The following is a 9,416-nucleotide window of genomic DNA, read 5'->3' as shown; positions in this document are numbered from 1 at the left end:
ACAGGTGTGTGTGCCACCACGGCCAGCTAATTTTGTATTTTCAGTAGAGACGGGGTTTCTCCATGTTGGTAAGGCTGGTCTCGACTCCTGACCTCAGGTAATCCGCCTGCCTAGGCCTCCCAAAGTGCTGGGATTACAGGCGTGAGCCACCATGCCCAGCCTTTTTTTTTGTTGCTGTTGTTGTTGTTGTTGTTGTTGTTGTTGTTGTTTTTGAGACAGGGTCTTGCTCTGTTGCCCAGGCTGGAGTGCAGTGGTGCGAACTTGGCTCACTGCAACCTCTTCCTCCCAGGTTCAAGCCATTCTCCTGCTTCAGCCTCCCCAGTAGCTGGGACTACATGTGGGCACCACCGCACCTGACTAATTTTTGTGTTTTTAGTAGAGACAGGGTTTTACCGTGTTGGCCAGGCTGGTCTCAAACTTCTTCTTTCTTTCTTTCTTTTTTTTTTTTTTTCCTTGAGACAGAGTCTCACTCTGTCACCCAGGCTGGAGTGCAGTGGCGTGATCTCGGCTCACTGCAATCTCCACCTCCTGGGATCAAGCAATTCTTCTGCCTCAGCCTCCCAAGTAGCTGGGACTATGGGCGCGCGCCACCACATCCAGCTAATTTTTGTATTTTTAGTAGAGATGGGGTTTCACCATATTGGCTAGGCTGGTCTCGAACTTCTGACCTCAAGTGATCCACCCGCCTCAGCCTCCCAAAGTGCTGGGATTACAGGCATGAGCCACCGAGCCCAGCCCTACTAAGGAAGATTTCTGGCCAGTAGCCAAATAGGACTTTGAAAATCTTTAAGAGTAGGAAGAATCTAAAAAATAATCTTCAAAAAAGAAAGCAGCATGTTTCATGAAAATGTGTAATTATGTAGAACTGGTAGTGGCCAGCCAATGCTAATTCTACTAATTCTGTGTACTAGAGTTATCTATGTGGATATCTAGAAACTCCTCGAAGGAATGTGTGAGGATGGAGAATTCATCTTGCTGACCATGAATCTCTACAGAACTAAGTACAGAGCCTTATAGTTTGATAATTCATTAAAACAGAATCATTTTATATCCCCTTCCCACTAACTGGTTCTGAAATACCATTCTCCTTGGGTAATTTTGTTTTTTTGTTTTTTGTTTGTTTGAGACAGTCTCACTCTGTTGCCGAGGCTGGAGTACAGTGGTGGGCACTATATCGTCTCACTGCAACCTCCACCTCCTGGGTTCAAGTGATGCTCCTGCCTCAGCCAACCGAGTAGCTGGAATTACAGGAATGTGCCACCACACCCGGCCAATTTTTGTTTTTTTAGTACAGACGAAGTTTCACCATGCTGGGCAAGCTGGTCTTGTACTCCTGGCCTCAAGAGATCTGATTGCTTTGACCTCCCAAAGTGCGAGGATTACAGGCATGAGCCACTGTGCCTGGCCTCTTCAGGTAATTTTGGATCCCCTAAAGGCTCACTCACAGGCTGGCTCTCACATTTTTGCCCGCACTTTATGTTCAAAACATGTGTCAGTGGTTACCTATGCTTTCGGACAGAATATTCCTACAACAGTGAGCCAGCTTGCACCACAGTCAAGTCAAACTATGCCTGTGTCCTTATCTGTAGCTGCATAATCCCAGTGGTTAGTGATCTCCATTCCATGGACCCCGTGCTGTCTCATACAAAGCATTTTGTAGTTAAGGATAGAAGCAAACTGCCATGTCCTCTATGCCACGATGCTTACTAATCCTTCACCACTCTGAGATTTTCTTGGAGCTATTTATAGCTGATTTTCCTGGGCTGACTTTTGACCAAAGAGGAGATGGAAACTTTGTTCTTAACGGTGCTCCAACTGTGTGATTCAACTTGGCTGCATTCCAGCAAGTTCTGTGAGTTGTTAATGGAGGTGAGAAAGGAGTGGGGTGGGGAGTCACAGGGATGCTAACTGTAGATCTGCTTTTTCTCTTTTTTTTAAATGTTTGTTTTTAGAGACAGGGTCTTGCTCTGTTGCTGAGCCTGGAGTGTAGTGGCATAATCATGGTTCGTTGAAGCCTCAAACTCCTGGGCTAAAACGATCCTCCCACCTCAGCCTCTCAAGTAGCTGGAACTACAGGTATGCATCACCAGGCCTGGCTAATTAAAAAAAAAAAAATTTGTAGAGACAGGGGTCTTGCTATGTTCCTCAGGCTGGTCTCAACTCCTGTCCTCAAGCAATCCTCTGACCTTAGCCTCCCAAAGTGCTGGAATTTCAGTTGTAAGCCACCATGCCCAGCCCTGCAGATTTGCTTTTTTTTTTTTTTGAGACAGAGTTTCGCTCTTGTTGTCTAGGCTGGAGTGCAATGGTGCGATCTCTGCTCACCGCAACCTCTGCCTCCGGGGTTCAAATGATTCTCCTGCCTTAGCCTCCTGAGCAGCTGGGATTACAGGCATGCACCACCACACTCGGCTAATTTTGTGTTTTTAGTAGAGACGGGGTTTCTCCATGTTGGTCAGGCTGGTCTTGAACTCTCAACCTCAGGTGATCTGCCCACCTCAGCCTCCCAAAGTGCTGGGATTGCAGGCGTGAGTCACAGCGCCCAGCCTAGATTTGCTTTCTATAGGACTTTATATTGTCATCCTCATCACCACTATTTTAACAAGCTGCTAGTTTACCTAATAAATCCTACATGAAATAGAAATGTGGTCATTATTGGCCGGTGCAGTGGCTCACGCCTGTAGTCCCAGCACTTTAGGAGGCCGAAGCGGGTCGATCACAAGGTCAGGAGTTCGAGACCAGCCTGGCCAACATGGTGAAACCTCGTCTCTACTAAAAATACAAAAATTAGCCGGGTGTGGTGGTGCGCACCTGCAATCCCAGCTACTGGGGAGGCTGAGGCGGGAGAATTGCTTGAACCCAGGAGGCAGAGGTTGCAGTGAGCTGAGATCGTGCCACTGCACTCCAGCCTGGGGGACAGAGCAAGACTCTGTCTGCGCGGGGGGGGAAAAGGAAGAAGTTTGAGACCAGCCTGGCCAACATGGTGAAATGCTGTCCCTGCTAAAAATACAAAAATTAGCCAGGCGTAGGCCGGGTGCGGTGGCTGACACCTGTAATCCCAGCACTTTGGGAGGCCAAGGCAGGCGGATCACAAGGTCAGGAGATTGAGACCATCTTGGCTAACACTGTGAAACGCCGTCTCTACTAAAAATACAAAAAAATTAGCCAGGTGTAGTGGCGGGCGCCTGTAGTCCCAGCTGCTGGGGAGGCTGAGGCAGGAGAATGGCGTGAACCCAGGAGGCGGAGCTTGCAGTGAGCCAAGATCACACCACTGCACTCCAGCCTGGGCAACAGAGCGAGACTGTCTCAAAAAAAAAAAAAAAAAAAAAAAAAAAAACTAGCCAGGCGTGGTGGCTGGCGGCTGCAATCCCAATCCCAGCTACTTGGGAGGCTGAGGCAGGAGAATCACTTGAACCCGGGAGGCAGAGGATGCAGTAAGCCACGATCACACCACTGCGCTCCAGCCTGGGTGACAGAGCAAGACTCCATCTCAAAAAAAAAAAAAAATGTGGTTATTACTTTATCTATTCACAACACTTCCCTATAGACTCCTGGAGTTCACCTTCTTTCCGTAAACAGGGAACCAACCAACAGACACGACATGTCCTCCCTCTCCCACTACTCTATCCACATTCTTGGTTTCCTTTTTTCTTTCACTTCCTTCTGGAACTTGAGAGCTTGTTTGGAGGTTCTAGCAGGGGAGCACAGCTACTTGTATACCCTTGACTGAAGACCAGTCCTCTATCGGGGCTGGTCGTCCTCTTCGACCTAGCATGCAGCTTCGGGAGGGACGCACATGGAGCAGTGAGAGAGAAAGGGGACACCTACCTATCCAGCCAGATCAGCTGAATCAACCCTGGCGATCAATGGGGTGACAGATGTCATAGGAACCTTATCAGTCTGGGTATTCTGAGTCAGTTTCGTGTACAGTGATGATGATGATTATGTATAGCTCAGCCAGACTATGACACTTGACAACTCCCTCATCCTGAGTAGGAGTACAAATAAAATTAAGTTTGTGACATTTAGTTCATTCTTTTTTTTTTTTGAGGTGGAGTCTGGCTCTGTCACCCAGGCTGGAGTACAGTGGTGCAATCTCAGCTCACTGCAACCTCTGCCTACTGGGTTCAAACGATTCTCCTGCCTAGCCTCCCAAGTACCTGGGATTACAGGCACACACCACTATGCCCGGCTAATTTTTTTTGTATTTTTAGTAGAGACGGGGTTTCGCCATGTTGGCCAGGCTGGTCAAGTGATCCAACTGTCTAGGTCTCCCAAAGTGCTGGGATTACAGGCGTGAGCCACCACGCCAGCCCCGTTTAGTTCATTCTTACTACACACCTTGATTTTCCATGAACATCTCAGGTATCGGAACATACAGATAATTCCAGAAAGGAGAGGAATCTGTGTATTTTTCCTCTTTTGTTTCCTTATTATGCCTTGTGAGAGGCCAATGTATGAGTTTTTAACTAGGTCCATGAGAACCCACAGAGACAGCCTCGTTTGACCCAGTCTGGTTATCAGAAGAGGGAAGTTCCTTATAATTGTGTATGTATACCTGGTTGGTTCACAGATGTCCTTAAACATGAGAAAGACTATGTCTGAAAAAAACTCTCAAGTTTCACCGGGGCTGTTGCACACCCTATAAATGACCCATCATAAAGACCTCACCCCTCTCTGATAGGATAAGGCAAAGGTTAAGGTCCATCCTGTTAGCCACACTCTATTTTGCTTCCAGCTAGGCCAGAACATAATATCTGGAACCAACTGTTCTCTCTCTCAGCTGGCTGTAAGAATGCTGTATGCTTTTTTTTTTTGAGACAGGCTCTTGCTCTGTCGCCCAGGCTGGAGTGCAGTGGTGTGATCTTGGCTCACTGCAGCCTCTGCCTCCTGGGTTCAAACGATTCTCCTGCCCCAGCCTCCTGAGTAGCTGGGATTACAGGCACACGCCACCATGCCAGGCTAATTTTTATATTTTTAGTAGAGACAGGGTTTCACCATGTTGGCCAGGCTGGTCTCGAACTCCCTACTTCAGGTGATCCGCCCACCTCGGCCTCCCAAAGGACTGGGGTTACAGGCTGTATGCTTTTTATAGTGTTGGGTGGTTAAGTCTTACACAAAGTAAATGCCCAGTAAATACTTATTACTGGTCATGACTCAACCATTCAGGTTGTTACTAAGCTAAGACCAGTCACCCCATAGTCCCTGCCATACCATATGCTCCCAGAGAGAGCACTTCTGGCCCTCCCTATGATGGCTGCCACCACCACTACTTTGTGGGGAAGAATAGTCATCCTGACGGTTAGTCATCCCCAACCTTTGGACTAACTATTCACAATTCAGTTTAGGCTGATTTCTCTTTGCACCTTATATTCCTATGTGCCTCGGTCACTAGAAGAATAAGCCTTCTAGATCATCCAACATGGATAGATCATCAACAGTGGATACTATCCCAGTACCCTGAGTCCACTGCTAATTTGATCAAGCCCCTCTCCCTCTCCTTCCCAAATTCTTCCAATGTGCCTTTGCAACTCCAGATCTTTCGCCATCAAATGTCTTTGTAGCCTCGTCCTCTTCTTTGAATGTTCCCTTCACTACTTGGCAATAAATGAACCTGGCTGTCCCTGAGCACCCCATCTCCTGAGCAGTCCTCTGAGGTAGAAGCTGCTTTACTTTTCCCCTGACATTTCAGGCTCCTAAGGGCCAGGGGGTATAGTAGGTTTCCTACTTGCCATTTCCAAACTGTTCCTTGCCTCTCCTCCTTCAGACACGCAGCTTCTTTGAAGCCTCTCTGATGACCTCCTAACCTTCCAGCTCACTTACTCAAGAACTCCCACTGTCTCAGTTCTTCAACTGTATCTGACACCATTTCTCTCTTCTCTTGTCTTCACTTCCCAACCTCACTTAAGTTCCAGGGCCCAGCATTTTTATTCCACATTTGCAAATACTGTCCACAACAAACTTATCCTTCTCTCTTCTATCATATTTTATTTCTAAACAGAGTCTCGCTCTACAATAGTCACTTTTAAAATTATTTATTAGCCAGGCGAGGTGGTTCATGCCTGTAATCCCAGCATTTTGGGAGGCCAAAGCGGGCAGATCACCTGAGGTCAGGAGTTTGAGACCAGCCTGGCCAACATTGCGAAACCCCATCTCTACCAAAAATACAACAATTAGCCAGGTGTGGTGGCACGTGCCTATAATTCCAGCTACTCTGGAGGCTGAGGAAGGAGAATTGCTTGAACCTGGGAGGCGGAGGTTACACTGAGCTGAGATCACGCCACTGCACTCCAGCCTGGGCAACAGAGCGGGACTCTGTCTCAAAAAAAAGACTACCATTCAGACCATTCAGCAAACTCCAGTGCCCAGGCGGCCTGGTCCTCCATCTCGCCCTTCGCTCCATCTTGCCCTTAGCCTGAGCAACCCTGCACCCTGCTCCTTCTCCCCCTGGCCATTTGCGGTCACAGTGCACCAAGAGAAGAGGACGCCACCTTCCTGGTCTCATCCCTACTCAGGTGTGCACCCTTTGCTAGGGCCCGCGCCTCCACCCAGGTCAGAGCTTGGAGATTCACCCCCTTGCTTTCACGTTTAAATAAGATGCAAGCAAGGGCCGGGCGCAGTGGCTCACTCCTGTAATCCCAGCACATTGGGAGGCCGAGGCGGGTGGATCACGAGGTCAGGAGATCAAGACCATCCTGGCTAACACGGTGAAACTCCGTCTCTACTAAAAATACAAAAAATTAGCTGGGCATGGTGGTGGGCGCCTGTATATTCCCAGCTACTCAGGAGGCTGAGGCAAGAGAATGGCGTGAACCCAGGAGGCGGAGCTTGCAGTGAGCCGAGATCACGCCACTGCACTCCAGCTTGGGCAACAGAGCCAGACTCGGTCCCAAAAAGAAAAAAAAAAGATGCAGGCAAAGGCTGCTGTAGAATAGGCGCTGCACACTTGCTCATAAGCACTTGGTAGAAGCACATAATAGGTGCTTAACATTTACTGAAAAGTCTAGTACCTAGTAAGTGCCCAAAACCTGGTGAAAGGCCAGGTGCGGTGGCTCACGTCTGTAATCCCAGCACTTTGGGAGGCCAAGGCGGGTGGATCACCTGAGGTCAGGAGTTTGAGACCAGCCTGGCCAACATGGTGAAACCCGTCTCTACTAAAAATAAAAAAATTAGCTGGATATGGTGGCAAGCGCCTGTAGTCCCAGCTACTCGGGAGGGTGAAGCAGGAGAATTGCTTGAACCTGGGAGGTGGATGTTGCAGTGAGCCGAGATCGCGCCACTGCACTCCAGCCTGGGTGACAGAGTGAGACTCTGTCTCAAAAAAAAAAAAAAAACACAAGCAAAACCTGGTGAAAATAAAGCACCTGTCAACAATGCTTGGTGCCCAATGCCTGGCACTTAATATATGCTCCATGAGTGGCAGTTATAATTGTTGCTATATTCAATCAGTGTTCCACACTAATTGACATTAACTTTACAGATATGCTGAGTTGGCCAGGTGCGGTGGCTCACACCTGTAATCCCAGCACTTTGGGAGGCAGAGGTGGGAGGATTACTTGAGTCCAGAAGTTCAAGACCAACCAGAGCAAGATGGCAACACCTCCAACTACATTAAAAAAAAAATAAATAAATAAATAAATAACATTCAAACTCCTAACCTTTCCTTGAGGCATTGTATAAGCTCACACCTGCCCTCTCTCAATCACCACATCTCCTCTCTCAATCACCAAACTCCAGCCCCATTGACCTCCTTTCTGTTCTTCCAGCATACCTTGTCCATCTTATCAATAGCAATATGACACATCAGGTCAAATGTGTTCGTGAAATCAAGGTAGGTTATTATTTAAAGCAGTAGCTCTCAGTCAAAAGTGGTATTGCCATTCTCAGAGGGCTGGGAAATGTGTGGAGGCTTTTTTGAGGACTGTCAAAATGACTAGGGGGATTGAATGGGTAGAGGTTAATCTCCATGAAACGTTATGAAGAATATCCTATCTAAAATTCCAATAGTGCTCCATGTAGAGACATTTAGTGCAAAACATTCTTGTGTCCACAAAAAGACTTGTGTAAGAATGTTCATAACAACTTTATTCATAATAGCCCGAAATTGGAAACATTCTGCATTTTGCTAATTTGCTGCATTACGTTGTTGTTGTTGTTGTTGTTGTTGTTGTTGTTATGGAATTTCGCTCTTGTTGCCCAGGCTGGAGTGCAATGGCAAGATCTCAGCTCACTGCAACCTCCGCCTCCTGGGTTCAAACAATTCTCCTGCCTCAGCCCCCTGAGTAGCTGGGATTACAGGCATGTGCCACCACACCCAGCTAATTTTGTATTTTTAGTAGAGACAGGGTTTCACCATGTTGGTCAGGGTGGTCTCAAACTCCCAACCTCAGGTGATCCACCTGCCTTGGCCTCCCAAAGTGCGGGGATTACAAGTGTGAGCCACTGCACCCGGCCTTGCTTTTAATTGTAATAGATATCACTTAATAAGCGTCTACATGTTAATTAACTAAACTTTAGTTTAAGTGCTTACTATATAGTGCTTTATATTTTACAAAAGAATTTAAAGTGGAAAAAGATATGAAAAAGGGCTTTTTTCATGGTAAAGGGTTAGAAGTTTGGCTTTTGGAAACAAAGCTAATTTTTAGGCTGGACGTGGTGGCTCACACCTGTAATCCCAGCACTTTGGGAGGCTGAGGCCAGTAGATTACTTGAGGTCAGGAGTTTGAGACCAGGCTGGTCAACATGGCAAAAACCCATCTCTACCAAAAATACAAAAATTAGCTGGGCGTGGTGGTGCATGCCTGTAATCCTAGCTACTCAGGAGGCTGAGGCATGAGAATTGCTTGAACCTGGGAGGCGGAGGTTGCAGCGAGCCAAGATCCTGCCACTGCACTCCAGCCTGGGTGACAGAGTGAGACTCCATGTCAAAAGAAAAAAAAAAGTTGGCTGGACGTGGTGTCTCACGCCTGTAATCCTAGCACTTTGGGAGGCTGAGGTGGGCAGATCACTTGAGGTCAGGGGTTCCAGACCAGCCTGGCCAACCTGGCAAAACCCCCATCTCTACTAAAAATACAAAAATTAGCTGGGCCTGGTGGCATGTGCCTGTAATCCCAGCTACTTGGGAAGCTGAGGCAGGAGAATCGCTTGAACCCAGGAGGCAGAGGTTGCAGTGAGCCAAGATTGTGCCACAGAACTCCAGCCTGGGCAACAGAGTGACAATCCATCTAAAAAAAAAAAGAAAAGTTAATTTTTAATGACAGATACAATGACGTGGTAGAAATTCTACATATACATTTACATATTATATATATATTAAGGTGAACTCTGAATGTACAGATGCAAACTATTGTTATAAACTTAAACCAACCAAATATTATCCCCCACTCTGTGGAGTATATCCTATGAACCCAGGTTCTTTG

This window comes from Pan troglodytes, chromosome 12 (genome assembly GCF_028858775.2).
Source record: "Pan troglodytes isolate AG18354 chromosome 12, NHGRI_mPanTro3-v2.0_pri, whole genome shotgun sequence".
Taxonomy (NCBI): domain Eukaryota; kingdom Metazoa; phylum Chordata; class Mammalia; order Primates; family Hominidae; genus Pan; species Pan troglodytes.
Note: the sequence above shows the minus strand (reverse complement) of the source record.